Below are 16,184 nucleotides of genomic sequence, written 5' to 3' on the forward strand. Positions count from 1 at the left end.
AATTAGCCACAAAGGGCCAGACCAAAGGATGTAAATGATGAATTTAGGTTTGGTGAGGAGATTACTAGAAATCAAATTAATTGTTTTTATTTTCCTTTTTTTTTGGTGTGTATTATTTTCAATGGAAATATGGGTGGGTTTACTGTAATATTTTTTTTACGTTATTGAGCAATAACACAAAAAAACTGGAGTGTACTCTGAATAAACTGCGAAGTGAAGCGTGAACGATTACTCCGCTGACGTCACAGTTTTTTTTTTTTTATGTTATGAGATGATAACATAATTTTTTGAGCCAATGAAAATGCTTGTTACAAGCAAAATTAAATTATTCACATTTTCATCATAGACATGTCCCTTGTGGGCTAATATATAATGATGTTAGAGGGAAATTGTTGTGGGCTAATATATAATGATGGTAGAGGGAAATTGTTGTGGGCTAATATATAATGATGGTAGAGGGAAATTGTTGTGGGCTAATATCTAATGACGTTAGAGGGAAATTGTTGTAGGCTAATATAATGACGTTAGAGGGAAATTGTTATGGGCTAATATATAATGATGGTAGAGGGAAATTGTTGTGGGCTAATATATAATGATGGTAGAGGGAAATTGTTGTGGGCTAATATATAATGATGGTAGAGGGAAACTGGATACTTTGCAGTATGACATATGTGTTGAAAATGTAAATTATTTAGAAAAATCAGAACTCTACTTCAGAAAATATAGATAAGTATTTTATCAGTTATTATTTTACAATTCAACATTAACAAGAATATAAGAGACTAACAAATGGCTATCCTCATAACATACACTTACCAACCCCATCACATGCCAATCTGGCTGGCACAGATTTTGGAACAATATACGTAGATATGAGGACACCTATGGACATAGATGATTACATTATATATATACATATAGACCGTGTGTTTTTAACTATTACCTAGTCATTATGTTAAGGACTAACGGATGTGATATACACAAGACCAGAGTCTGATATTGTTTGAGGGATAGGTCTCAAAGGAATGTACAGTTAGTCATATCATATGATAAGTTGTTATCTTTACTAAATATATTTTAGATATTTCCTGGAGAGTATCAAATAAGAGGTATAATATATACCACATTATCAAACCGTCCAACTGACATTTGCGATGAAGTGTGATAAAGAGATAGGGTGAATGATCAAGCTTTTTGATAAAACACCCCACTGAGGTATTCCTCCTTGTTAAAGTATCCCATAGAGTTGTTGCTATTTGTTACAGGGGCCCATATAGGTATTCTTATTTGATACAAGGACCATAGAGGTATTCCTATTTGATACATGGACCATAGAGGTATTCCTATTTGTTACAGGGGCCCATAGAGGTATTCCTATTTGTTACTGGAGCCCATAGAGTTATTCTTATTTGAAACATGGACCATAGAGGTATTCCTATTTGTTACAGGGGCCCATAGAGTTATTCTTATTTGTTACAGGGGCCCACGGAGGTTTTCCTATTTGTTACAGGGGCCCATAGAGGTATTTCTATTTGTTACAGGGGCCCATAGAGTTATTCTTATTTGAAACATGGACCATAGAGGTACTCCTATTTGTTACAGGGGCCCATAGAGTTATTCTTATTTGATACATGGAGCATAGAGGTATTCCTATTTGTTACAGGGGCCCATAAAGTTATTCTTATTTGTTACAGGGGCCCATAAAGGTATTCCTTTTTGTTACAGGGGCCCATAGAGTTATTCTTATTTGAAACATGGACCATAGAGGTACTCCTATTTGTTACAGGGGCCCATAGAGTTATTCTTATTTGATACATGGAGCATAGAGGTATTCCTATTTGTTACAGGGGCCCATAAAGTTATTCTTATTTGTTACAGGGGCCCATAAAGGTATTCCTTTTTGTTACAGGGGCCCATAGAGTTATTCCTATTTGTGACAGGGGCCCATAGAGGTATTTTTATTTGTTACAGGGGCCCATAGAGTTATTCCTATTTGTTACAGGGGCCCATAGAGTTATTCCTATTTGTTACAGGGGCCATAGAGGTATTCCTATTTGTTATATGTGTCCTTAGGAGTATTCCTATTTGATATAGGGGCCCATATAGTTATTCCTATGTGTTACAGGGGTCCATAGAGGTGTTCATATTTGATATAGGGGCCCATAGAGGTATTCCTATTTGTTATCGGTGTCCATAGGAGTATTCCTATTTGTTGAAGTGGACATAGAGGTATTCCTACATTTTAAGGGTGAAGTTATACAACTTTCAATAATCACTGATAAACATTATTCAACTGCCAAAAAATTGAAAGTCACAGTTAAATCCTTGCGTATACTGAGAAAGGCCAAGTTAAATCTGTACGATCTGCTAAAATAAATTATAATTCACCCATTTAGCACAACATGACTTAAATATATAAATGCCCTGTACCTCAAGTCTATATGTTTCAAATGAAAAATCATCTGGTAACTTAATTGTAGGTATTTCTTTTCATAACAATAGAAGATTCATAATCAGTGATTATTTTTCAATAGCTAAATATATCCAGGGTGTACAGTATGTTGTATGCATCTATAGCATGTTATCTTACACTGAATCTACTACCTTTGTACTGAGTAAATAAAGGTCCACTTAATGTTACAAACAGTTTAATAAACTTAACATTACATCATATAGCTATGATGATATTACAACAGTGTTCAAATTTATGAAACACTTGTACTGAAACTCAATTTTGATTCCAACAGTGAAGGAATTGTTCATAATTAAAACACAATATGTGTTATGTCTTATTTTCTTTGTGTTTAATTGTGTATTCAGTAAGTTTTCTTAGGTATGCCTGAGTGTGGGTGTGTGTGGGTGTGGATGTTAAATAACATCAGGACCAGTTAATGCAGCAGTTCTCTCTAACAGAATTATCTCCCTTGGCTTACTGCCTATTTCACTGTAGAGACCTGAGGGTCTTAATTAATACATTTCACTTTGGTATATTGTGACAAAATAATTTGGAAATGAAATGGATTGGTGTGATCATGCCAATTAAAATTCTAGTTAAAAGAGTTGAGAAATATCTTCATTTTATAGGTTATTGGAGAGGCATGTCCTAGGAACAATGTAGCCTTTGAAGATAGATTTCTTCTATTTCAAAATAAAATAAGGACTCTATTTGGTGTGGAGGAGATTGAACATCTTAGTTGTTGACAGAAGTTGGTGATAATGGGAATCGGGGAGACCTAGCTAGCTGAAACTGATGATAAAATACAGAATCTTGATATTGATGCTCTTTTATATATGTTAGGAAAAGTGGTGATTGCACTTAAAGTGAATTATATCAAAATATCTTATACAATTAAAATAATCCTGTCACAGCACTTCTTCTATAAATATAAAACATAATACAACTTTGAAACCTGTGATTTCATGATTATGATAGGACAAATAAATGTGTCTAAGACAAGCAAACACTCACATGTTACTCATGAGTGTGACACACATAATGGAAACATAAATAACTTACTCAACAATTCTTTGTTGTTAAGGATCAAAAGTGACACAGCCATAATAATGTTTCCTTCTCCAGAGTTAGATTGTCATAATTCTGTTCCTTAAAAACCTTGATGTCCTAATCTTTTACTAGAGAACAACAATATTTTAACATTTCTTAATGTTCCTTTCAAAGAAGAAAGTCACCTCTGTGAGAAATAAATGCTCTGCAGTATCGTCTGTTTGAGGTTCAGAAATATATAAAAATTTCAACCTCAATAATCACACCATGATTTCCTTCCTCATCAGATCTACACCTGTGGTCCACGAACAAGATCGTGCTACGTTGTCACCGGTAAATAGGGTGTACCAATGAGCTCATCGTTGAAGGATAACTCTTGTGTCCATTCATACAGTTTTTCCGCCTCTTTTTCCCACGCCTCAGCACCAGCTTCTTCCTCCTCCTCTCCATCCTCCCCAGTAATTCCCAGCTTGTCCAAGTAGTCATCCGGCTCCTCAGATAAAGCTGTTGGTTCCCGCGAGTCAAGACGACTACCAAACTGTAGAGGAGAAAGGAAATATTACAGAATGCAATTAAAAATCATCAGTTTGGATCAGGTTATGTGTGTTGAGGGATTTTCATTACGGATAATGAATGTTGCTCCGCAAGAGAAGGAATATTTCCATTTCCAAATGTAATTCTACAAGCATACATGAAACAGCTATAGGTTATTTCTGTAAAAAAATAAACTTTTCCAATTTTGTCTTCATCTACATTAAAACAAAAAGAAAAAAAAACATGGTTCCATTAACACTGAACTCTAACACTCGACTGGGTTTTCATAGAACACAAGGCTGTAGTGGGACACTAATTCAAATCAAATTCTTTGCGATATACACGTCAACAGTTTGAAAGCCTTTTGGTAACACTTTCAAACTTCCTAAATTAGAAATACAATTTTAACTCTGTATAATTGAATTAATGTAACCGGAAAACCAGCTCCATGTCAATCAGATATACTGAAAAGATATCTTATTTTTTTTTTCCAGACACAATGTTATATCTGACCAATTCAGCCCCATTGTTGTATATTATAAAGACAACATCAGTATCCTAAAGTTCAAACATTAAGTGATATTGGCAAAGTAAAAGATTTAGATTTTTCCAGCATAATGATTTCTTACTGAATAATAGGTAATAATTAATAGTTTTTAAGCACAGTGAATCATTATGACTTATTTGAAATATCACTCTTAGTGGAGTGATGTTGTGTTCCAGTCTGAAGGCTGAGTGTTTTATAAGACCCTGGCTTTATAGATAGTATACAATCATGGATATGAAATACTCTGGTACATGTACTTTTAGCAGGTGTTTCCTCCTCTGAAATCAAATGTTTTTTTTTTTTTTTTTTTTAAACCCTCAGTAAAAATAATGTTCAATAAAAAAAAATCAAGAATATAATAATGTTACATTATCTACAATTCAAACAATACTTGGTCAACCTTTAATTAAGACAAAATTACACAGTATCTAATTCTGAAAGAAAAAAAGATATATAGTATATATATTTGAGAAATACATCAATGGTGTGTATACATGTGTAAAAAGAACGAGTCAACTGATAAATGTGTTTGTAACAATAAACATCAGCATATATGTACAGTGTACTTGCTATCTCTACATACTCGCAAAGGAAAAAATATGTAAGCATTTTCATGGGACAATATAATTTTCAGGAACAAACAGAAGCAGTTTGCTTCACATGGACTTTTAATCCCTACAATGTTGACAACAAAAAGGTTTAGTATTGATTTATCTGACATCAGGTTACAAGGTTTAATTGATTTATCTGACATCAGGTTTACAAGGTTTAATTGATTTATCTGACATCAGGTTACAAGGTTTAGTGTTGATTTATCTGACATCGGGATACAAGGTTTAGTGTTGATTTATCTGACATCAGGTTTAAAAGGTTTAGTGTTGATTTATCTGACATCAGGTAACAAGGTTAAGTTGATTTATCTGACATCAGGTTACAAGGTTTAGTGTTGATTTATCTGACATCGGGATACAAGGTTTAGTGTTGATTTATCTGACATCGGGTTACAAGGTTTAGTATTGATTTATCTGACATCAGGTTAACAAGGTTTAATGTTGATTTATCTGACATCAGGTTACAAGGTTTAGTGTTGATTTATCTGACATCAAGTTACAAGGTTTAGTGTTGATTTATCTGACATCAGGTTACAAGGTTTAGTGTTGATTTATCTGACATCAGGTTACAAGGTTTAGTGTTGATTTATCTGACATCAGGTTACAAGGTTTAGTGTTGATTTATCTGACATCAGGTTTACAAGGTTTAGTGTTGATTTATCTGACATCAGGTTACAAGGCTTAATTGATTTATCTGACATCAGGTTACAAGGTTAAATTGATTTATATGACATCAGGATACAAGGTTTAGTGTTGATTTATCTGACATCAAGTTACAAGGTTTAGTGTTGATTTATCTGACATCAGGTTACAAGGTTTAGTGTTGATTTATCTGACATCAGGTTACATGATAAGTGTAGATTTATCTGACATCAGGTTACAAGGTTTAGTGTTGATTTAGCTGACATCGGGTTACAAGGTTTAGTGTTGGTTTATCTGACATCAGGTTACAAGGTTTAGTGTTGATTTATCTGCATCAGGTTTACAAGGTTTAGTGTTGATTTATCTGACATCGGGTTTACAAGGTTTAGTGTTGATTTATCTGACATCAGGTTACAAGGTTTAGTGTTGATTTATCTGACATCAGGTTACAAGGTTTAGTGTTGATTTATCTGACATCGGGATACAAGGTTTAGTGTTGATTTAGCTGACATCAGGTTACAAGGTTTAGTGTTAATTTATCTGACATCAGGTTAACAAGGCTTAATGTTGATTTATTTGACATCAGGTTACAAGGTTTTATTGATTTATCTGACATCAGGTTACAAGGTTTAGTGTTGATTTATCTGACATCAGGTTACAAGGTTTAATTGATTTATCTGACATCAGGTTACAAGGTTTAATTGATTTATCTGACATCGGGTTACAAGGTTTAATTGATTTATCCGACATCGGGTTACAAGGGTTAATTGATTTATCTGACATCAGGTTTACAAGGTTAAACTGATTTATCCGACATCAAGTTACAAGGTTTAGTGTTGATTTATCTGATATATATAGATTTAAATATACTACCTTTGATGGTGACCGTGAGAATATACTAATAGTCTGAAACACAAAATCTCTGAATATTTCTACTGCATAAACATTTCTTAAAATACCTTTTTTTTCCTTTTTCCCTTTTTCTTTTTGACACTTACAGGAAAACTGGTTATAATAGAGAGTGATTCCTTTATTACCTGGTAACCACATTTTTAATTGATAATCCAAAAGAGGATCCACTTTCTTTTAAATCACTTTCAAGTTATTGTTTTCTTAGAATATTTACCAGATGTTTTGTTAGAATTTACCTTTGTTGGTGAAGAGTAATTGTAACTGCTCTGAAATAATAATTCTCAAAATAATTTATTATTTTGATTACATATTGTATTTATTAATTAATTCCTTCTTTTCCATTCTTTTTATTTCTAATTTTACAAAATAACAGATTATGAGAATTTATAATGCATACACATTATTTAGAGGGAAAAAAATATAACATTATCTATTATTACATTTCTCTGACATGATATCAATCTTAACTAAATGGTTTAATATATTTTCTTTATGTTAAAATCATTGGCATATCTAAAGTTTTTTTTTTATGAAAATGTCCCTAAATAGGTACATTACCTGTGGGGAATATGAAAAAGGACTTATCTGAAAATGGAAATTATGTAAAAAGTGTCAGGCCAACTTCTGATTTACATGTACAGTACATACCTACATATACTTGTAATAAATAAACAAGTAATTATCCATGTATACATTTAAAACAATTAATCTACCTATATCACAAAGCAAACAGACACCATTGGAACACATGACCATCATTTTTCATTTTTGTTTTATAAATTTTACTTGAATCACTGAATACCAATAAAAAAAATATGTCCAACACAATCCCAATCAAGCACACTAAAAGAATAAATGGTTTATTTGCATTATTTAACCATGCCTACATACGACACCTAGTCAATTTCTATTCTAGGTTTCTTACTGTCATTTTACAAGTAAGATACATGTGTACATTTTTTATCTGATATTCAAACTTTCAAATGTAAAAAAAAGTATATACATAAGTAATGTTATTGGAATGTTACAGTCTGTATTATTAATGATCACCTTTTATAAATTTTATATATACAATGTAATTAATTCAGTATTATGATAATGTTATAAGATTTCTGATGTAATGCCTGTAGATTTCTGACTCTTACATCATTCATTGAAATCTCCTGGTACACTTGCACTAAGGGTTACTGTTGCATCGTTCTATTGTTATGTAAGTTATATTCTTTACTTTGAATTGACAATAATTTATTAACACTGGTTAAAATACAAAACCTTTCCAGGCGAGGAGAAAGCACTCAACTGCAAAAAGAGATTGTGATCAGTATTTTACACAACGTTTTAAAGACTGAACAAGACCATTACTGGGCTGAACAATATACACTCATCCCATGACAAAGAGTAATGCATTATGGTATAAATTGTACACAAATATTGAAAAGCAAGATTTATATATATATATATATTATTGTCTGATTAAAATACCATTGAGAGAGTACAATTCCATTTCATAGCAAGGTCTACAAAGTTTAATAAAACTGTTGAAGGTGAGAACCTACAGAGATAAATACACAATGTATGTAAGGGCATTAAAACGTCAAACTAAAATGCCACTATATATCATGGTCATTAAAGTCTATTAAGAGGACATATTACAAAACTTGGAGAAACAAATACTTACTGCATTACATGCCTATCAACTAGTGCATGAATCATTATTTGTAGCTTGATTTGTTTTCTTTTTATACTTTAAAGTATAATGAATGTTATAGTAATTTACAGAAATTGATGGTACATGTACTTTCTTCTGTCTATACTACCAGATGGCACGGTGGCTGAGCAACTCTCTACTACCTAAAACTCAATAATATACCACCAGATGGCACCACTCCTAACTAAAACTATATACCACCAGATGGCATTCTCTCCTACCTAAAACTATATACCACCAGATGGCACTCTCTCCTACCTAAAACTATATACCACCAGATGGCACTCTCTCCTACCTAAAACTATATACCACCAGATGGCACTCTCTTCTACCTAAAACTGTACACCACCAGACGACACCCCCTTCTATCTAAAACTGTATACCACCAGGTGGCACTCTCTCCTACCTAAAACTATATACCACCAGATGGCACTCTCTCCTACCTAAAACTATATACCACCAGATGGCACTCTCTCCTACCTAAAACTATATACCACCAGATGGCACTCTCCTACCTAAAACTATATACCACCAGATTGCATTCTCTCCTACCTAAAACTATATACCACCAGATGGCACTCTCTCCTACCTAAAACTATATACCACCAGATGGCACTCTCTCCTACCTAAAACTATATACCACCAGATGGCACTCTCTTCTACCTAAAACTGTACACCACCAGACGACACCCCCTTCTATCTAAAACTGTATACCACCAGGTGGCACTCTCTCCTACCTAAAACTATATACCACCAGATGGCACTCTCTCCTACCTAAAACTATATACCACCAGATGGCACTCTCTCCTACCTAAAACTATATACCACCAGATGGCACTCTCTCCTACCTAAAACTATATACCACCAGATGGTAATCTCTCCTTTTTAAAACTATATACCACCAGATGGCACTCTCTCCTACCTAAAACTATATACCACCAGATGGCACTCTCTCCTACCTAAAACTATATACCACCAGATGACACTCTCTCCTACCTAAAACTATATACCACCAGATGGCACTCTCTCCTACCTAAAACTATACACCACCAGATGGCACTCACCTACCTAAAACTAGATACCATCAGATCGTACTCTCTCCTACCTAAAACTATATACCACCAGATGGCACTCTCTCCTACCTAAAACTATATACCACCAGATGGCACTCTCTCCTACCTAAAACTATATACCACCAGATGACACTCTCTCCTACCTAAAACTATATACCACCAGATGGCACTCTCTCCTACCTAAAACTATACACCACCAGATGGCACTCACCTACCTAAAACTAGATACCATCAGATCGTACTCTCTCCTACCTAAAACTATATACCACCAGATGGCACTCTCTCCTACCTAAAACTAGATACCATCAGATCGTACTCTCTCCTACCTAAAACTATATACCACCAGATGGCACTCTCTCCTACCTAAAACTATACACCACCAGATGGCACTCTCTCCTACCTAAAACTATATACCACCAGATGGCACTCTCTCTACCTAAAACTATATACCATCAGATGGCACTCTCTCCTACCTAAAACTATATACCACCAGATGGCACTCTCTCCTACCTAAAACTATATAACACCAGATGGCACTCTCTCCTACCTAAAACTATATACCACCAGATGGCACTCTCTCCTACCTAAAACTATATACCACCAGATGGCCCTCTCTCCTACCTAAAACTATATACCATCAGATCGTACTCTCTCCTACCTAAAACTATATACCACCAGATGGCACTCTTTCCTACCTAAAACTATATACCACCAGATGGCACTCTCTCCTACCTAAAACTATATACCATCAGATCGTACTCTCTCCTATCTAAAACTATATACCACCAGATGGCACTCTCTCCTACCTAATACTATATACCATCAGATGGCACTCTCTCCTTTTTAAAACTATATGCCATCAGATCGTACTCTCTCCTACCTAAAACTATATACCACCAGATGGCACTCTCTCCTACCTAAAACTATATACCACCAGATGGCACTCTCTCCTACCTAAAACTATATACCACCAGATGGCACTCTCTCCTACCTAAAACTATATACCACCAGATGGTAATCTCTCCTTTTTAAAACTATATACCACCAGATGGCACTCTCTCCTACCTAAAACTATATACCACCAGATGGCACTCTCTCCTACCTAAAACTATATACCACCAGATGACACTCTCTCCTACCTAAAACTATATACCACCAGATGGCACTCTCTCCTACCTAAAACTATACACCACCAGATGGCACTCACCTACCTAAAACTAGATACCATCAGATCGTACTCTCTCCTACCTAAAACTATATACCACCAGATGGCACTCTCTCCTACATAAAACTATATACCACCAGATGGCACTCTCTCCTACCTAAAACTATATACCACCAGATGACACTCTCTCCTACCTAAAACTATATACCACCAGATGGCACTCTCTCCTACCTAAAACTATACACCACCAGATGGCACTCACCTACCTAAAACTAGATACCATCAGATCGTACTCTCTCCTACCTAAAACTATATACCACCAGATGGCACTCTCTCCTACCTAAAACTAGATACCATCAGATCGTACTCTCTCCTACCTAAAACTATATACCACCAGATGGCACTCTCTCCTACCTAAAACTATACACCACCAGATGGCACTCTCTCCTACCTAAAACTATATACCACCAGATGGCACTCTCTCTACCTAAAACTATATACCATCAGATGGCACTCTCTCCTACCTAAAACTATATACCACCAGATGGCACTCTCTCCTACCTAAAACTATATAACACCAGATGGCACTCTCTCCTACCTAAAACTATATACCACCAGATGGCACTCTCTCCTACCTGTAACTATATACCACCAGATGGCCCTCTCTCCTACCTAAAACTATATACCATCAGATCGTACTCTCTCCTACCTAAAACTATATACCACCAGATGGCACTCTTTCCTACCTAAAACTATATACCACCAGATGGCACTCTCTCCTACCTAAAACTATATACCATCAGATCGTACTCTCTCCTATCTAAAACTATATACCACCAGATGGCACTCTCTCCTACCTAATACTATATACCATCAGATGGCACTCTCTCCTTTTTAAAACTATATGCCATCAGATCGTACTCTCTCCTACCTAAAACTATATACCATCAGATCGTACTCTCTCCTACCTAAAACTATATACCACCAGATGGCACTCTCTCCTACCTAAAACTATATACCATCAGATCGTACTCTCTCCTATCTTAAACTATATACCACCAGATGGTAATCTCTCTTTTTTAAAACTATATGCCATCAGATCGTACTCTCTCTTATCTAAAACTATATACCATCAGATCGTGCTCTCTCCTACCTAAAACTATATGCCATCAGATCGTACTCTCTCTTATCTAAAACTATATGCCATCAGATCGTACTCTCTCTTATCTAAAACTATATGCCACCAGATGGCACTCTCTCTTATCTAAAACTATATACCACCAGATGGCACTCTCTCCTACCTAAAACTATATACCACCAGATGGCACTCTCTCTTATCTAAAACTATATACCACCAGATGGCACTCTCTCCTACCTAAAACTATATACCACCAGATGGCACTATCTCCTACCTAAAACTATATACCACCAGATGGCACTCTCTCCTACCTAAAACCATATACCACCAGATGGCACTCTCTCCTACCTAAAACCATATACCACCAGATGGCACTCTCTCCTACCTAAAACTATATACCACCAGATGGCACTCTCTCCTACCTAAAACTGTATACCACCAGACAACACCCCATTCTACCTAAAACTGTACACCACTAGCTTATCCTAACCACCAACAAGGATCACTTCTTACCTGCAGTGGAGAAGGAGAAAGACTTATCTGTGGAAAAACCAAAGATTTACTAATGAATCAAAAACCACTTTAAAAAAAGTTTTCAGACTGCAGGTGTAAAAAATAAATAAAAAAATGTTGTATATTTATCTCTAGATAAAAGTATTGTATGTGTAATGATGTAATTTTAATGCCCTAATTTCTTTGTTATAGTTGAAATGTTATTCTATTATATATTTTAAAAATATTCTTTGACCTCAAGACAATGTTTCAACTGATAACTCTTATACATGTAAAGTTTTCTTTTGACATTGTTAAGGTATTAATGTTTAGAAATATAAGGTTACATAAATTGGCATGAAGAGGTTATAAATGAATTATTATGATAAAAAAAATTTTACGTGATTTAATATTTCACCATCCATCAAAGTAATTATAAATATAATTTGCATACATGGGCTCCCTAAAAACAGATATGTTATTTCTTTAACTCAAATTTTAAATGTCTTTAAATCTTATCAACTCTTTCTAGCTTTTATAAGTTGAACATCCAGCTAAAATGTGGAACAGAAGTTATGTGACATCAGCAGGTTTGGCGTGATACCTGATAACACAATCTGTAAGGTAATATGACCCCGGCCTCACCTCTTTACCTTGTAACAAGTAAATGACTGTTAAGATTTTATGTATTGTCAATATCAATGCAATCTTGGTGACATATAAATAGAATGGCTCCCACAAGTGTGCCATGAATATTTATTTCATTATATATCAATCAGGGATAACAAATTCCAGAAATAACAAAAGGATTTTGTTCCTAGAAGTTATGTAAGGTGTCTATTTATATCTGATGATATCATCAGGCACCTGGGAGACATTCTAAAAATAGACTGTTAGGATTTGCTTGTTAAATTTATATCAGCTGATTTTTGTTGGTCCCATTGGAACACTTATGATTGAATATTTGTTAGATTTACTTATCACATTATAATAATGATTGAATATTTGTTAGATTTACTTAACACATTATAATAATGTTTGAATATTTGTTAAATCTAATTATCACTGAAGCAGAATATAAATGAGTTCATCAGTTCATGATCAATACCAGGTAATATTGAGGGAAGCATGCTTTCATTTTGAGAAATATTTATAAAATTATGTTTATTTTTTAGTTAAAAATATGAATATAACAGATATATTACCATTTCAGGGGAGGACATAGCACTTATCTATAAAATGTAGCAAACAATTCCATATTATAAATACTGTCAATTTTAGATATCATATTATAAATACTGTCAATGTAGGATATCATATTATAAACACTGTCAATGTAGGATATCATATTATAAACACTGTCAATTTTAGATATCATATTATAAATACTGTCAATTTTAGATATCATATTATAAATACTGTCAATGTAGGATATCATATTATAAATACTGTCAATGTAGGATATCATATTATAAACACTGTCAATTTTAGATATCATATTATAAACACTGTCAATTTTAGGTAGCAGTGTACAGTAAAAATGCCAAATTCTGAAAAATATGGCACATGCTTTAGATATGTAAACATTGCCAGTTAACCTTACATATAACCTCTAATAAAGTATATATATTTGAAATCTGTACAACATTTGCAATTTTAATAGAGCTCTGAAGGATAAGTAAACTGATATTTTCTGTGATTTTTAGAGCTGTGAATACCATGGTAACAGCTTAAAAAATTCTCAAAAATTGCAAAATATTATGATATTTGACCCAAAATGGCACAATTCTCTACACAATTTTTTTTCTGAAACCTATTTAAAATTAAATATCTCTATCCCAAAGACAGAATTAATCTTGTTTGGACATATGTTGTAAATTAAGTTTTTCCGCTATCTTACCTTTTCTGTGGGCTTCCATTTTGCGCTGTAGGCCAAACTAAATTTCCTGTGTAAACACACGTTCGGAAAATCCGGATATTTAAAATCCGGAACCAATTTATTGATTTTTGTTTTAATAAATGTGAAGCCTGTATGTACTACTTCATACTGGATATACCAATTATAGTGTACATTTATTTTTTCATTTTTTATACATATCATAATACAGGAGTTATTTGCTTAACAAAAAAATTGCCCATGGCCAGGCTGTCTTACTGTGGTGTGCTACCTTATACATCACTTTTGTTAATTCTAATTTTACTAAAAAGCCCATGAATGTCTAGAATATGTTCCGACGAACAAAATGACATATCGGGTTACTGTGTATCTTTAATAGTCACCGAGCATTGCTGATTTCCCTGAGAGGTGTATTTTGACAACTTTTTCTCCCAATCCAGTAATAAGGGGAGGTAATTTTAAAGATGAAAACTCCCATAATTCTGTATATCTCTTGAATAAAGTTGTGTTTTGAGTTGAATGTGGTACTTTGAGTCTCTGTGCATGTAATCAAGCAAAAAATACTATACAACTATCAAATTTAGCCTTGTAATATGACGTCATAGTTACCATGACGTCATCAGTAACTATGATGTCATCAGATGGTATCCATGACGTCATAAATACTCAATGGTGTCATAATAAATAACCAAATTCCTTTCCAAACCTCAGCTTAGCAACACATGCAATATTCTAACTGATAAATCATGACATGACATCCAAGATTTCAAAATGTCATGCCTATGACATCACAGTCATCTGTTTCCACCCCGGTAATTCAGATATGTACCAATGATCATATGAAAGTGTCCGCTGATCCCATTTTATGCGGAAAATGCTATTTTTTCTGCTTTACCGAAGGAAGTGACAATAATTGACAATATTGTATCAACCGTACACTCCATCAATTGAAATTACATGCTTACCAATGTATAAATAAATTGAAAATAATGGTTTCACCAAATATTTCAAAAAATAACACTTACTGTAATAGTTTCCATGGATACGGGGTAATAAATCAGGTAAAACAAACCAGAATTCAGTCTATATGGTTTGTTAGATACCCAATAAGTTATTTTGGGTTTGTTATAAAACATAGAATATCTTTTCAATTTACACTGACTCATTAACATTATGCTTAATTAACCCACCCTTAAAATGGGTAAATATGCGAGTTACCTCCCTTGATTCCTCTAATATGACAAGCCTGATAATAAACAAGTTTTAAATTGTTTTTATGCATTTTTGAGCAATAATGAACTAAAATGAAGCTTAATCAAGCATAATTAAGCATAATTTCCAAAAAATAACATTTTTCAGCCCCTATAAGGTAGCAGTGTACAGTAAAAATGCCAAATTCTGAAAAATATGGCACATGCTTTAGATATGTAAACATTGCCAGTTAACCTTACATATAACCTCTAATAAAGTATATATATTTGAAATCTGTACAACATTTGCAATTTTAATAGAGCTCTGAAGGATAAGTAAACTGATATTTTCTGTGATTTTTAGAGCTGTGAATACCATGGTAACAGCTTAAAAAATTCTCAAAAATTGCAAAATATTATGATATTTGACCCAAAATGGCACAATTCTCTACACAATTTTTTTTCTGAAACCTATTTAAAATTAAATATCTCTATCCCAAAGACAGAATTAATCTTGTTTGGACATATGTTGTAAATTAAGTTTTTCCGCTATCTTACCTTTTCTGTGGGCTTCCATTTTGCGCTGTAGGCCAAACTAAATTTCCTGTGTAAACACACGTTCGGAAAATCCGGATATTTAAAATCCGGAACCAATTTATTGATTTTTGTTTTAATAAATGTGAAGCCTGTATGTACTACTTCATACTGGATATACCAATTATAGTGTACATTTATTTTTTCATTTTTTATAACTATCGATGATATTACTA

General features: G+C 33.8%; 2 long non-coding RNA genes across 2 annotated transcripts; one reads left to right on the top strand and one right to left on the bottom strand.

Annotated features, from left to right (window-relative positions):
• The first annotated feature begins 519 nt into the window (after nt 1–519).
• Nucleotides 520–2,792, top strand: LOC117320551. The gene is made up of 2 exons (XR_004531083.1): nt 520–2,168; nt 2,230–2,792. It is a non-coding gene; the product is annotated as an uncharacterized LOC117320551 (long non-coding RNA).
• On the bottom strand, nt 720–7,099 carry LOC117320552. Its single transcript, XR_004531084.1, has 2 exons — nt 6,988–7,099; nt 720–4,043 (listed from the first exon to the last, which is right to left on the bottom strand). It is a non-coding gene; the product is annotated as an uncharacterized LOC117320552 (long non-coding RNA).
• Nucleotides 7,100–16,184: the final 9,085 nt, after the last annotated feature.

Source organism: Pecten maximus, unplaced genomic scaffold (genome assembly GCF_902652985.1).
Source record: "Pecten maximus unplaced genomic scaffold, xPecMax1.1, whole genome shotgun sequence".
NCBI lineage: Eukaryota > Metazoa > Mollusca > Bivalvia > Pectinida > Pectinidae > Pecten > Pecten maximus.